General features: G+C 32.2%; 2 non-coding genes across 2 annotated transcripts; one reads left to right on the top strand and one right to left on the bottom strand.

The window, feature by feature from the left end:
• The first annotated feature begins 3,333 nt into the window (after nt 1-3,333).
• On the top strand, nt 3,334-3,426 carry TRNAY-GUA (transfer RNA tyrosine (anticodon GUA)). The gene is made up of 2 exons: nt 3,334-3,370; nt 3,391-3,426. It is a non-coding gene; the product is annotated as a tRNA-Tyr (tRNA).
• A 352-nt stretch (nt 3,427-3,778) lies between these two features.
• TRNAS-UGA (transfer RNA serine (anticodon UGA)) lies at nt 3,779-3,860 on the bottom strand. The gene has a single exon. It is a non-coding gene; the product is annotated as a tRNA-Ser (tRNA).
• Between the last annotated feature and the right edge of the window lie 11,231 nt (nt 3,861-15,091).

Raw genomic sequence — 15,091 nt, 5'->3', positions numbered from 1 at the left:
ATAGATCGACCGGAAATAAACCAATCGGATATAAAATATTCAATTTGACATCTAAATATTCTCTCTTTTGTTAGGTGGTTCTGAATTTAATTCATCGAGCAGTGTTGAACACAAACGTAAATATTTATTCACACAGATAATAAACATCAATATAAAAAAAAATCACACAGATAATAAAAATCAAATAAACATCAAACACACACAAACAGTCTTAAATACAGGATTGCTCATTTTAGGTGAATAAATTTTAAAAGGGTGAATGTATATGTCAAATATCACCACCCACACACTGTATATAGGCAGTGGTTGCCCAGCGGTAGAAGACTGAAACTTGCGATTGTAAGTCGCTATTGTAGACATACTATCTTATATAATTCACACTTTGTGTATTAATTATAAAGGATTGAAACTGCTCACAAAACAAGTTCTCAGAGGATGGCAGTGTCCTCTGCCAACCATAATGCAACAATGCATTTGCCAACCCGCCAGCCAAGCGTAGCGATTATGGTGTCTTCTATAGATATCTTTGGGTGTCCCCCTATGCCTTGCAGTGGGCGTTTGTGAGCTGAAAAGTCAACGTCGATGACAACCTCCCATGGAAAGAAAGGATGTCACTTTTCCTAAAATATAGTTTCATAATTTAAAAATAACACAATGATAATTTAAAAACATAAGCTGTTTTAATTCAGATTACTACTTAATAAAATTAATGATTATTTTCTATTTATCCCTGCAGGCTTAGTACTGTCATAAGTTACTGGCCTAATAAATTATTGTAGAAAAAATAAGTAATGTAACATATTTCAGAGTATCATTCTTTACAGAAAGGTTAAGGTGATTGGAAATAGGTGGACATTTACCCCTTTAATTTTTTTACACCCGTAACCAACCAATCTGTACACTGTTAAATTTGTATTTTCATGATTATTTGTATTTATAAATCTAACCTTGTACACTTGTAAAGTAAAACAACTTTTTTTTATTAAATCTATGGATGAAAGTTAGTAAAACATATTTAAAATATCGTAAACAAAATATTGTTACACTTTTAGCAAGAATTTTGTAATTATAATAATACTTGTCTTCGCAATAAAGTACATAGTTGTTTGTATCTTTTTACTGCAATCAAACAACTAAGTCAAAAATTGCTTTGTTTACACCTATGTATGTACGTCTGAACATTTGTAGATAGTGATACCGAAAGCGCAATACCACGCCTTAGGCATGTGCACGGCGAGATGAGGGGAGAATCGGCCGATTTTGTTTCCACGACCCCCACTTTGCAGAGCTTTCCCAGGATTTTTATATGAAGTACGACTAAATATAAAAGCGTAAATAATAGTAGCACTATTATTAATATTTTTATTAGAATTACAACTTGGAAATCGTATTAAATACAAATAGTTCTTATCATGGTTGTCACTGTTATTATAGCTTCTAAAAAAGACCTGCATACACGGGTCATTGTTAGAATTGAGACAATTGATTACTTCGATGTGTTAAATACAATATTTTATTAATAATAATATAGATTATTTATTAATTAAATAATAATATATTTAATCAATAAATAATCTGTAGAGTAAGGGTTTTGCGAGGTTCCTTTTGAGTATGAGGCCATGGGTGTGGAGAGAGTCATGGCAATGCACTTCATTTATGCTTAGTAACGATACTGATGACCTATTATTCGGGTTTTAATAGAAACATTCCACAACCTAAAATCGATACAAAAGTCCATAACAATTTTACGACACTATTGTACAGCTTTTTGGATTTTTGAGATGTTTGATTTGTCGGAGAGAAGTATAAATCTCTTTTCGCACATATACATTTCACATTCACACATATACACAAATACGTCTGTTCAAAGAAACCGAACTAATATCAGCTGCTGAACTATCTCCACAATAATACAGAAGTAAATAGGCGCCGTTCTTCAAGTACGATGGTTTTAACACACACGACGCTTATTATCTTAATAAAAGAGAAAAGAAGTTATGGAGGCGGCTTGGACTGGTTTCTAAAAATTATTAATTACTTTCGGACCAATACTACAGAGCCAAAAACAGCCGTAGTTATCTTAACAAGTCCTGGGATTTTGTCTAATGTGGTTTTATCTATAAGCGATTTCCAGAATAAAGCTAATAATTCAACAACAACCATCATATATCGTTATTATGTAAAGGGTTTCTGCGTGTAAGAATTCCTTGAGTATTAGTCTTGTCATTCAGGCTAATGATTCCCGGGAATAATAACCCAGGTCTCTCGAGGGTCAGAGTGAACAGAAAAACCTACTGCGTCCGGGTGCTTCATCATCGATTATATCATCGCGTTCCATTAAGCGAGTTAGTGGTCAAAGATGGACAAGAAAGCGTTAAATTAAGATAACAATGTGTCGTCGAAGGGTAAAGATGATCGCCTGATGCAATAATTTTTTGGGTTAATTTTTTTTTATTTTGTGCTAAGGACCATATAAATGAGGAATAAAGAATTATTATTTTAGTATCAAAATATTCATTTTAGATGAATTGTTACAACAGTAGTAAGAAGTCGGCAAGGTAACGTTCGAGTTTATATATCGGCCATAAACAACTGATGCTATTTATAGTCTGTGTTATAATTTTACCGCTCCATAAATGTGATCCAGCTGAAGTTAATAATTACATACTTTTGCTTTACAAAAAGATGAAAATGTTTCTCAATAGGTGACAATGAATTTGTAGACGCGGCGTGGGCTCAACTCTTGGTGGATCGACGACATAGCTAAGGTTGCAGGAAGTCGACGGACGCATGCAGCGCAAGACTGGTCGTCGTGGCGGTTCTTGGAGGAGGCATAAGCCTTGCAACGGGCGTCTATTTTCTGACGTTTTTGTTGATGTTAGTGTTATTTTAATAGAATTAGAGATTATACTTTGCAACAGTTTTTCATCATTATCATTACTTCATCTGTAGCAAGTCAAATGCTGGACATATGGCTCTCCAATGGATAAGTTTATAAGCTTAGTTAGTTAAGTTTATAAGTTTTATATCATTATGCCGTTACAAAAATTTACTTGTACCGTGACCAAGACTAAGACCTTTTAAAATAAAGAAGCATATAGTAAAGTTTAGAAATGTGTTACTATCAATATATGTTGTTGCATATTGATCGTTGTTAAAAAATATCAAACACAAAAAATATGTCGCAATCTTAAAAATCTTTTTATTAACTATAGAGAATGTTGTAAATAATGAAGCTATAATTAAATATGAGAACAGTTATTATAAAAATGTTAACAAAATAATATTTTTAATCATTTTTAAATGTTCCAAAATTTCACCTAAAGTTAACAACCTTCGATAGCTCAGTTGGTAGAGCGGTGGACTGTAGAGGTACATATTAACATTGACATCCATAGGTCGCTGGTTCAAATCCGGCTCGAAGGAGTCCCTTTTTGTCACGATTTTGTTTTGAAAAATCATGAACAAACAATTTCAATAAAAATTGTCAATTACTTGATTTTTTTTATTCCTAGTATTTCGTAAATAATTTTTGTTGTCATTAATGCCAATTTTTTTAGTTATGATTTGGCTATTGGTACACTATTTTGACATACTGTAATGAATTATTTTTGTTATATGATTAAAGAGCACTTTAGGTAGACAATAAATTCTAAAGAAGTTATTTTTTTCAAGTTCAACGACCAAAATATTCATTTAGTAAATTTACTTTATAAATTTAATTTACTTTTAAAAATTAAATGTAAAACTTTTAAAAATTCAATTTGCATAAAAAAATCGCTGCGGACAGGATTCGAACCTGTGCGGGTAGAACCCAATGGATTTCAAGTCCATCTCCTTAACCACTCGGACACCGCAGCTTCGTATACTAATGTTAAAATCAGGTATACTAAAGACAATTTAAATGAAGAAAATGTAGTTAAGTATGTAAATTCATGAAGTAATTTATAAAACGTATTAATTTTGGATACAATGTCCTTCAATCACGCGTATTTATTTCTAAAAAACCAATTTGGCTTAACCTACATGTATGAAGTTATGTAATATAATTTCAATTTTCCTTTAGCATTGCCATAGACTAGAACTATACTAGCATAATATTATTACTGGAAAAGTGTACAAAAACGAATAAAATTAAGACAATTTAAAATAATTTTTTGCCATCTATCGTGAAAATAATAATTTTTATTATACATACTTATTTGTTCTTTTGTGAAAAGTTATGTCAGCGCTTGCGAAACTACTATTTGTCTTAGTCTTGCTATTTGACGCAAGAGGGCAGTTATTCCTTTTAATACTTTTCAACAACAGATGGCAGCAAAAGTAACAAAAACTTTTCATGACGTTCTACAGGATAAGAAATATAATATGAGTCCATTTTACTTAAACTTATACATGAACTGCATAAAATCTCTTAGGAATTTGTATACATATAAAGTAAATATTGTTTATTTCTAATAAAAAAATTCTAGGTATAATAATTTGTTTCCATTAATCCTCTGTTGTAAAATTCAGTTATTTGATATGTTTTTTTTATTAATAAAAAATTACTTTATTGTATAGCGAAAAAGAGAAACAGTTGTACATGCTTGGTTTCCATAATTAAAAGTAGATGTATCTATAAAAAGGCCTATGCATCGCGGACGAGTCAGGTGCGCTTTCTTTGCAGTTCTTAGTGATGTTTTTGATATATATCATGGGTGAAATGCAAACAGGAATTTGTTGCAATAATAATTACAAAAAATTTTTTTAACTTTTATATTGTAATATAACCTTGATAGGTTAATATTTAATGACTGATACAGGTTTATGCCACTTTCTAAAAAAAAATCGCTCTACAATTTTCTATTCTGTATTATTGTATTTTATTACATAAGTAGTTCAAATTTGATAGTATAATAGCTTTTAACTAGAAACTATGGTTATCTAAGTACAAAGAAAACTTACAAAGTATTCATAATCTAATCTCTATAATGTTTGTCAAAAACTATTTACCCGGACATTTCTCTTTTCTACGAAACATCCTACTAATCACCTTCACCATTAACGTAATGTGCTTAACAAATTATTATTTAGTAAATAAATACCAATTAATATTTATCGAAGAGTACGAGTATTTGTTAATATATTTGTAAACAAGTTGTCTCGACAATTTTCTTATGAATTTATGATACGCATATCTTATTGTAATTTTATTAATGACCATCGTAAACATAATAAAGTAGTAGATTGAATAATAAAGAGCAATATTGTCCATAAAATATTTTAAGAATTTGCAAATAGATGGACATATAGTAACCGACATAGCCCTGTGGATTGTCAAATTGAAATGGCTGTGGTCAGTCCATATCGGGTGCAGAACATGCAGCCGCTTGGACGTTATGGTTCCAAAGTGAGTAACACGGACCGGCAAGTGCAGCGTGAGACGTAGACAAGGTGATAGACGACTTTGTTAAAGTCGTTAGAAGATGCCAGAGGTCGCTTCCAATAGGTCTTTCAAAATCTATGGGGAGCCCTATATATAGCAACGGACGTCATAGGAATGATTTGATGAAAATTACTGCGAAATAATTGCAGTAGGTCGCAACTTTTTTGGAAAACCGTGGTCGAAAATTCAACAACATGCCTCCACATATCTCTATCAACTGCTTTTCTGAGAGCTTCCGTAATTGTGACGTCCCTCATCATACGCACATGCATACACGTTATGTTACATAAGAATATTTTTTGCGATTTAAAATTAGTTATAATCAAATAGAATTGTTTCTATTATATTTGAGAACGCTATTAATGAATATGTTAAGAGATTTATAACTGGACGGGATAGATCTCCAATGAGATCAAATAGTATTGGCAGATTTTAGATGTTACTAGACGCAGAAAAACTGTCTGCCAGTTACTTTTTTACATAAACCGAATCAGGAAATTGTGCACGACCTTCTGCGGCTGTTATTGTGTAGAACAAGAAAGTTTTTTTACCTTTTCAATCGATTGTAGTTTTAAATCTTTTAAATTTATTCAATATAAATTGAATTCAAATTCACAGAATTTTTGGATCTAAAACATAAATTGTTCAGCTTTTATAAATATATAAAAAATAGCAAATACAAAAACTTATTAAGGTTTTCGGAAGAGGCTGGAGGCAGGCAGGTTAGAAAAAAAATTTCGAAGTGTCTTAATTCAGAAGTGAAATAATAATTCCTGAAACTTAGCAACTACGGCCATAGTAACTACAAAAGCCCAATAAATTGGCAAATGTCAGTGGGCAGGACAAATAGCGCGAAGAATGGATGACCGCTGAGGCCTCAAGATTCTGGAGTAGAAACCACGGACTGGCAAGCGCAACGTAAGACGTCCACCAAGGTGGAGGACTTTGTTAAAGTCGGAAAACGCTGAAGGCAGGCCGCGTTAGACTGGTCCTATCGCAGATCTATGAGGGATGGTAATGATGATAAACTCTTAATCGGGTAGAACAAAAACTATTTCATGGTTAGCTGTAATCTGATTCTGACTCAGACATTTGACATCTGGAAATATTCTTAGTAAAAGCATAAATTTCCAAGATCATATTAGAAAATAACTTCTGATAGTAGAATTGTTATTTTAAAATTAAGTCAAGTCAAAATAAGTAACAAGATCTATGTTCACGATAAATCATTGAAATTGAAGACAGCACTAAACCAATCTTCAATTATAAAAAATATAGTTAAAGAAGTGTAAAGACACTGTTGTATACTCTAAAAACTTTCAATTCTAGTACTTTTTTGGATAATCAACATTTTTAGAATCAACCATTAATCTTACACAAACAAAACGAATCTATAATAATAGAAAAGAATCAATACAGTCATATGAAAGTTCTCTTGTTTTATGTTTAGTGAACGTTACGACATTTAATTTTACTGCCAAGCAGAATTGTGTAAATATTACTTTGGTTGTTATGAAGTTAACGGACTGAAAATAGGCGCCATACAATATGTTCCAAGACGACAAGCTTAAGCGTGATTATTGGTTTTCAATTTCAAAATATTTAGTAGCTATGCAAAATGTAAACGAAACTAAAATATTACGTACAAAAATATTAAGATTTTTTTGTTAATGATAAATGTACTTGTATTTTTTGCTGAAAAATATGAACGCATGTGTTTTGAAACATTTACATTTATTTCTAATCACTTGCTTAAAGGTTCCGTCGAGAAATATATTACATTATTTTTTTTTTAAATTGACAAGTCAATAACTTTTGGGAATATAAAGTATGTATCCCTAATATAAGATAAAATTCGTTTCCTCATCATTGAAACTTAATAGAACTATATATGATCGTCAAATTATTATCAAATATTTTTTTTAATCCATTTTCTTTTCGACACCACTCTGCTTCGCAAGATATTATAGTTGTAGAGAAGAGACAGGAAGAAACTTCACAACAATATTAGTGACAATAGTAGACAATAATTAATTTTTATAAGCAGTCATCTCAGTTTTGATTACATTAATAATTAATTATATCTGAAACCAGTGATTTTTCGATAAGCTGTTCTGTACAGTAATTGGCAGCAAATGACCTTAAAATGCACCTCTTTCAAGATTTAAAACCTATTACGTGCCATCCTGTATAATTTAACTTTTAAAATTAATTAACTATCTACCGACATCGATCGGTCAACGCTGAATTGTCTCAACAGTCCGTGCTCCCTGCAGCTATAGTTATAATCCTATTTAAATTTCAACCCGGTCGTGTTCTTAAGACGAAACCTTTTACGGTTTGAAAGGGGTCGTTAATACGCCACCGAGCTAGTAATAAAAACCAAGAGCATAAACTTTACTACGTCTCTGTTAAGGCCGGGCACTCGCGGGACGTAAAAACAAAAGTGTATGGGGATACGTCGTAAAACTTGCATTAGACACCGTTTACTAAAACGTAAACAGTACAATCATTGAAATAAGTGGTTAATTATTAAATTCATTTTTATTAACAATAATACATTTTATTTTCATAGGCGTCTTTCATAGATATCTATGGGAGGATTTACCATAATCGCTACGTTTAGCTGGTAGACTTGGCGATCGTAGTGTGGTATTACACACACACACACACACACACACATTAGTACACAAAGGACGCTACTAGCAATCCTTTGGAAACATGTGAGCAGGGGCAACCGTTTATGCACAAAGTGTGAATTATATAAGATTCGAACCCGCAAGCTACGATCGATTTCCAATAGAAACGGTAGGAAGTGTTCTCCTGTCCACCTTGTGGGTCTCCACTCTAGAACCTTACGACTCCAGCGATAATCTGCGCAACGCGTTGTGTGTTCCGTCTACTGGCACTTTAGCATGCCAATCTGTTTGGCTAAGTCAGTTACTTTAGTTCGTCTTAGGATAGGTTAGGTTCTGTTTGCGACTGTACATATCCAATAGGACACAGACAAGAAATTTAAGGATAGGTGAGGTGATTAAATCCTCCATACAAGCGTTCTTTCTCTTCAACGTTTTATAGTTATTGGATTTTACAAATATTCACGCATTCTAATAGGCTTTACTTGAAGTGCTTTAAAAAGAAACGTTAACAGAAAATAAAGGACTGTTTCGGTAAAATGTCGACAAACATATGACGTGAGTGAAGTTACAGAGATTATTTCACTGCCAGTGAGTGAGTCGTTGGTCGCCACTTGGTGAAACGAGCTTCTAGGTACCTAACGTATGTACGCTTTTAATTACTATCACAAAAATAGCATATGTATATATACTTAAATACTATAAGAATATGTATACTTATATATTAAGGAGCGGTACTTCAGTGGTAGAGGACTGACTTATATAATTTACGCTTTGGGCATTAATTATGCAGGATTGCTTTTGCTCACTAAATCGTCCCAATCGCATCGTCCTCTGTGTACCATAATACCACACTGCGATCGCGTACCCTCCCGTCAAGCGTCGCTATTATGGTAAATCCCCCATAAATATCTGTGGGAGTTATTTATGGGGGATATATTGTAACGTACGTCTGTCGGCAGAAAAAAAGTGTTATTGTAATTAAAAATAAAATTAAAAAGTAACCACTTACTCCTAGGATTGTACAACTCACCACAAGATGACCGGGGCGATTCTCGGGGAAGGCTTTGTTATTATATATGTATGCTGCTACTATTTAGTTTGTCTTTTTCAATTCTTTATCGTTTTTAAAAGATTTATGCTATAATTTTTCGCTTAGAAAATATTTAAAAATTATTGTAATGCAGTTTTATTATATCTGAAAGAAGCCGTTTTGGTAAATATCTACCTGCCTCACTAATACCTTCTTCTGTTGAAAAATAGTAGACTGTCACGGTAGGAGGTTGTTATAATTTGTTGTGGTATAGGCCTAAGAATACTCATCAACATTTGTCTTAACGTATATCACAAAAGCTGCTATTACGCATAATTGACTTTTGTTGGTTTGAACTCTGTTTTGCTCAATTAGTCGTACTATATTATTTAAAAAGGAATTTCCTTCTCTCCATAATTACTAACGTCAAAAATAAATAATACCTTCGTATAGAAAATCGATTTTTTTTTCTTACTACTAAAATATATGCTTTGGTTATTTTATAATGAATGTTCGAATGAAGCCATCAAAATTAATGTATCTTTTATACGTGTTGCACTCGGAAAGCTTTCAGAAATATGGGCATGCTTTTCATGTTATATTTTTAACACTATTTTAAAAGACGGTGAGGAGCGATGGCTTCTATTTAAACAGCCATCGACTTATACTATGTATTTATAGTTTCAAGCCACTGAACTAATTTTCAAAGCACATTTCCCTGTCTATAATAAAGGCCTGCTCGAAAGCAGTGAGCTTACCTTTCCGCGACGAAAACTGTATATCCCCACGAGCGGGTATTTTACTTTTAAAAAATAAACAGAAGTCACATCAGGCGAAGTCAGGGCTGTAAGGCCCAAAAGTTTTACCAGTGATGTGTTTAGTAAATCTTCCTTATTTCCAGAGCTTCTGTAAAATACCTAAAACAATCTTCGATTCTTTCTGCAGATTGTGTTAAATTTCTTCGCATTTGATTGGTTTTACTACTTAAAGTTTTTAAAGAGTAGAACGTTTTATTCCATAACTTCGGTCAAATGAATAATTATTTCTTCATCTTTTTAATTTAAATAGCGCACTCATGTTCGTTATATCAGCGATGAACAGTTGCTTTCGAAGGAGTTATATTCATAAAATATAATTGAAATCTGTAGATGTATTTGCCTTTGATACATGATAATTTCATAACGCTGGGAAGACAACTTCGAAGAAAATTTAAATTTGGAAGAAACTCATTTTTAATTTTTAATAATTCTATTTTATAAATCGCTAGTACCTCAAATTTAGTAAAACTTTCTGAATGGCTTTGTATAATTTAACCATTAAATAACCTGTATTCATTGATATCCTGACTTAATATGCTGCATCTCAAGTATGTAATTTTATGTTATAATGACACTATAGAACTAAGGGAGTTCCCAATTTGTAATGATATATTAAAATTAATGATACCTTATCGTCTGTGTACAGATGAAGAACTGACCTACGGTACATAGAAGGCTGTGGCGCCGGTCTTATTATCATACTTTGTCTTCGGACCGCCGGAAGACTGTTTTGTTTGCAGAGGACACAGATAATGCAATTTACACAACAAACATTTAGGAGTGTTTGTTTGGCGGTACTGTCTATAGTTATTTACGTATTCATTGAACGCGTTTTCATTGTTTCCCCGTCACACGTCACAGTTGTTTTGACGCGTGCGCGCATATAAACAATCACGTACGCAAGTACAATTTCGAAGAAAGGTGTAACATGCCAATGATGATCTGGTATCCATTGATATGTACATTGACGTAAGCGTTGATGCGTACGCTTTGAAACTGTGAACAGCTAATCTTTTTTTGATAATTTTGTCGTTATTAAGTTAATGTTTATAATGACCATAATATTATTTTATATTAAAAATCCTGTGGCTCGGGTAGCTGGAGCCAAAAATTTGTGAGTGGTAACCTCAAGCTGGTAGACGCGGCGTGAGCAGGTACCCTATTAGGTGGACCGACGATATAGTTAAGGTTATGATCATGGCGATTTTTGGGAGAGGCTTATGCTTTATAGTGGGGGTCTATCAGCTGAAAAGAGGTGGCAAAAAAGTACAGGAGCTATTTAAATGGTTTGGAATATTTTTAATTAGAACTTATTGTTTCTTAGAAAATAGATATGGATTTATTCTTAGAAATACTACGATCTAGTCAATAGAATAACTAGAAATTAATTCATAGTGAATTTGTATGCGGTAGGGAAAGGAGAAGTGGAAGGAGAAACTCTAGCATCACTTCTATCTACGAGTAATAGAATTTACGGATAATTCGTGACAAATGTAGATTAATAGAATAAATTGGAACTAGTTGTTTAGTCATATCACTGGTAGAAATTGCATTTGTACCAACTGAGAAAGACAGAAAGGCGCCCGCCACATGCGGTAAAAAATACACATGTTATTAAAAGGTCAACGCCATCACGAGTCGCGTTTTTTCACCAAACTTGTAAAGAAGGAAGCGAGGATATTGAACGTAGATCGGTAATTAAAATCATTTACACAGCTAATTGGCGTAACGTTCTACATTCCGTTTAACAATTGTGTTAAGGATATCCGTTAATGTACAGATAATACTAACAAGTCAATGTTGATAAACTTTTTTAATCCGATCGCGGAGAGGTCGCAGAGTGATATAAAACTAAAAGATATTTTGAAGAATCTTTTCTATGAGCCTTTATTAAAAACGATGTTATATGTGTTGTTATTGTGGATAGAATCTTTGGGGAAAAACTACAACTTCATTTATAATAAACGCTAGAGTTACGTTAACAGCAAAGAAATTGTGAAACAAATATTTGTTCTTTTTTTTACTAAGCAACTTCGAAAACTCAAGTCTTTAATATAGGAAACATTTAAATATGAATTTATACACAAACTATGTAAATTTAAATTTAAATATAGATACGTTTTTACTTTTTATTACTTATTTCGAAACTGTAGTTTTGAAACCGTTGTTCTAATGGATTTTACAGTTCCTTAGGAAACAAATATACGTAAAGATCACAACAGTCAATGAAATAACTAGGATTAAATTAATATTGAATTTATATGCGGTGGAAGTAGAAACGAGAGGTTTAACCGTGAAACCTCCCTATAATATGCTGAAAGGTTTAGGCCTGTCAAAGAATGAACTTTACCTCGTAACTGAAAATGTAATTTCAAATTTGAGCTGCAGCGAAAGTTTGGTCCAGAAAAAAATGGAATTTCCTTTGAGATTTTTTTAAAAAAATCTTTTGCTGTATAAAATAATTTTGAATACTCTGAAACATGCCGTTAAAAATCTGAAACATGCCGTTACTATTAGGATTATCAAAGTGATGTAATCAGTTTATACACTTCGTTTTACAGAATTGAATATTACAATCCAAAATAAAAAATGACCTTGGTATTAAAGCTCGTTTTAAGTCATGCAGGTAGAATGCTCAAGGGACTGACAGTAAAAGAATATTTACAATCTGTATTAACAAGACTCGCAAAAAGAAAGAATCCGTTGGTACAAAACCGCCTAAGGCGGTAATGAGTATTGATCTGGGTCTATTATCCCATTGGTTAATAATACAAAATTAAGTATTTCTACTTCCATTAAAAACATAAATATGAAGTGTACTTTTCATACCTTTGCTATTTTAAGATTCCTGCGTCTCGTTGCTTGATTTTATCTGCTTTTAGACCTTGGGAAGGGTAATGGCTGTGTGAGATCTGATAATTAGTTTGTATTTTTAAACTTTAAGCTGTTTCGAAGTTCATGGACATTTAAAATTAGAAACAGATGAATGCAACATTCTTGGGCCTATTTTTAATAATATGGATGAGGTTACGAAAGAATAACTAAAAGCGATGCTTTAAAATAGACTACAAAGAGATATACAAATGTGTAAAACTCAAGATGACTAGATTAATTTTAAATTTATAAATTGTTAATATTATTTGAATTTATTTTCTTATTTAGGTTATCAGCATTTGTGTGCCTTGTTGTGGAAGACGTCATTCCAATATAATTTTGTTATTATAAATGCCAAAATTTAAAAAAAAAATGTAAAATCTTTTTTTTATTTAATTTGAAAATGAAAGTTCTTGAAATAAATTACACTGTTAAAACCTACTGGTATCATTCGTAGACATCGTAGATACTCTATTTATTAAATTATTTTCGAGTGAAACTGTTTCCGACATATCGTAAATTGAAGAGCCACTTTCCAAAACACGAGATACCGAAAGCATGTGGCCAGCCGTGACTAAAGCCGTCCGATAAACCGAACCGATAAGATTAGTAAAGTGAAATGTCCAGATAAACTTTTTGTTTTATCGATAACATTTGGGTTAGGTAAGGACCTGAGTGGCGATAGGTTGTTTGGTCGATAATGAAATGGCACACTTTGTACGTTTTACGTCGGCCTGTTAATGGTGATGTTGTAATAATTGAAACATGGCTGTTACGATCGTTTAAAAAATCAAATTGAATTGTCAACTCGGTTTTTAAAAAACTCATGTAGTTACATCGTGTTTTTATTTACCAAAATATAATAAGAAACCTTTTTTTATATCTTCAGAGCCTGTTAATATATATATATTTTATGAGCACTTTATAGTCTTTCGTTGAAAGGTCGACGATGTCATTACCATGGATCTCGTTCACGGACCCTTCCGCTCCTTGAACTCAGTACCGGCGAAGCTGTAAAAGCCTTAGGGCTAACAGCATTAATATCATCAGAAACAATACAATACATTACCATGATGACGAGTAAATTTCCTGTTAAATATTATCTCGTAAGCATTACCTTGTGCCGCCATAATTAACGAAGTTACTGTACAAATGTAATAGAAACATGTTTGAAGGTAATTAGTTTGTGACTTTGTAATACTAATTAACAAAATTTCAGCTGTAGGTCGTCAACTGCAAGAAGTGGGCTTCCCCCGAGATTTCCAAAAGTTGGAAGTGGTCGGCATCCAGCTTCTTTTGACCTTTAAAAAGTCGACTTACCACTATGTGCGCTGACGGGGCGCTTAACGCATCGTAATCTCGACTCTAGAACCTAGCATCTCTTATCGGTTAATAAAACCAACTCGTACCATTCTAGTGTAAAATTTGGTATACTTTTAGCTACATTAATTGGACAAAGTAGTTTGCCTCGCTCAAATTATAAAGCTGTAACTAACCTACCTACCAAGAACATGTCTCCATTTTACCCATATGTCTATTTGAACACGATTGCTTTTTATAGTTACTTATGAAGTGAAAACGTAGGCATTAATAATGTCATTAATTTTAATTCCATAGCTAGACAAAGTGCGTTGAAAGATTAATTCTCAGTATAATTTTTGCAGAAGAAATTCACAATAAAAGAAAAGAATACTCGTGCAAGATTTAGACATAATCTGTGAAGGTCAGTCTTATTTTAGTTAAATGTCCCGGCTATATGTTATTATTCATCATCGACAGTATATTAATTACCCTTTCTTTCATTTTCTATCTTTTTATTATTGCTTATAGGTGTAAATGTATTGTATACGGATGAATGTATAGTTCATTTGCAATTTAAAGTAAACTCAATCCAAAAATCAATACTTTAGGAAATAATAAATAAGGTAATGATAATATTTGAAGAAAAATATTTTTAAAATTAAGATTACTTTTAATAAAAATTATTTCTTGATTGTTACCTTTCCTTGCCGATTTTGTACTCGCAGATGACATTGGCCTGTCGCATTCCAATAGAAAACATTAATTAATATAACATATTTCAAAGCAATTACTTTATATAGAGTGAAATAGAAATAGTTGTAAAACTTTAAATCTTTTTACACATTAATGAATTATACATTCACCCTTTCAAAGATTTTATAATTATAATCAATCTGTCTAAATATTAAAATGATATTTTTCAATATTTTGTTCGCTAGTACGGTTGGTTTCTTAATTAAATAAAACAAAAATTAGACAGCTTGCACAGAACGTATACTTG

Source organism: Battus philenor, unplaced genomic scaffold, assembly GCF_028537555.1.
Source record: "Battus philenor isolate CCGP_79_NKW_IND1 unplaced genomic scaffold, ilBatPhil1.0.hap1 SCAF_15, whole genome shotgun sequence".
Lineage (NCBI taxonomy): Eukaryota > Metazoa > Arthropoda > Insecta > Lepidoptera > Papilionidae > Battus > Battus philenor.
Note: the sequence above shows the minus strand (reverse complement) of the source record. Positions and strands in the feature narration are given on the sequence as shown.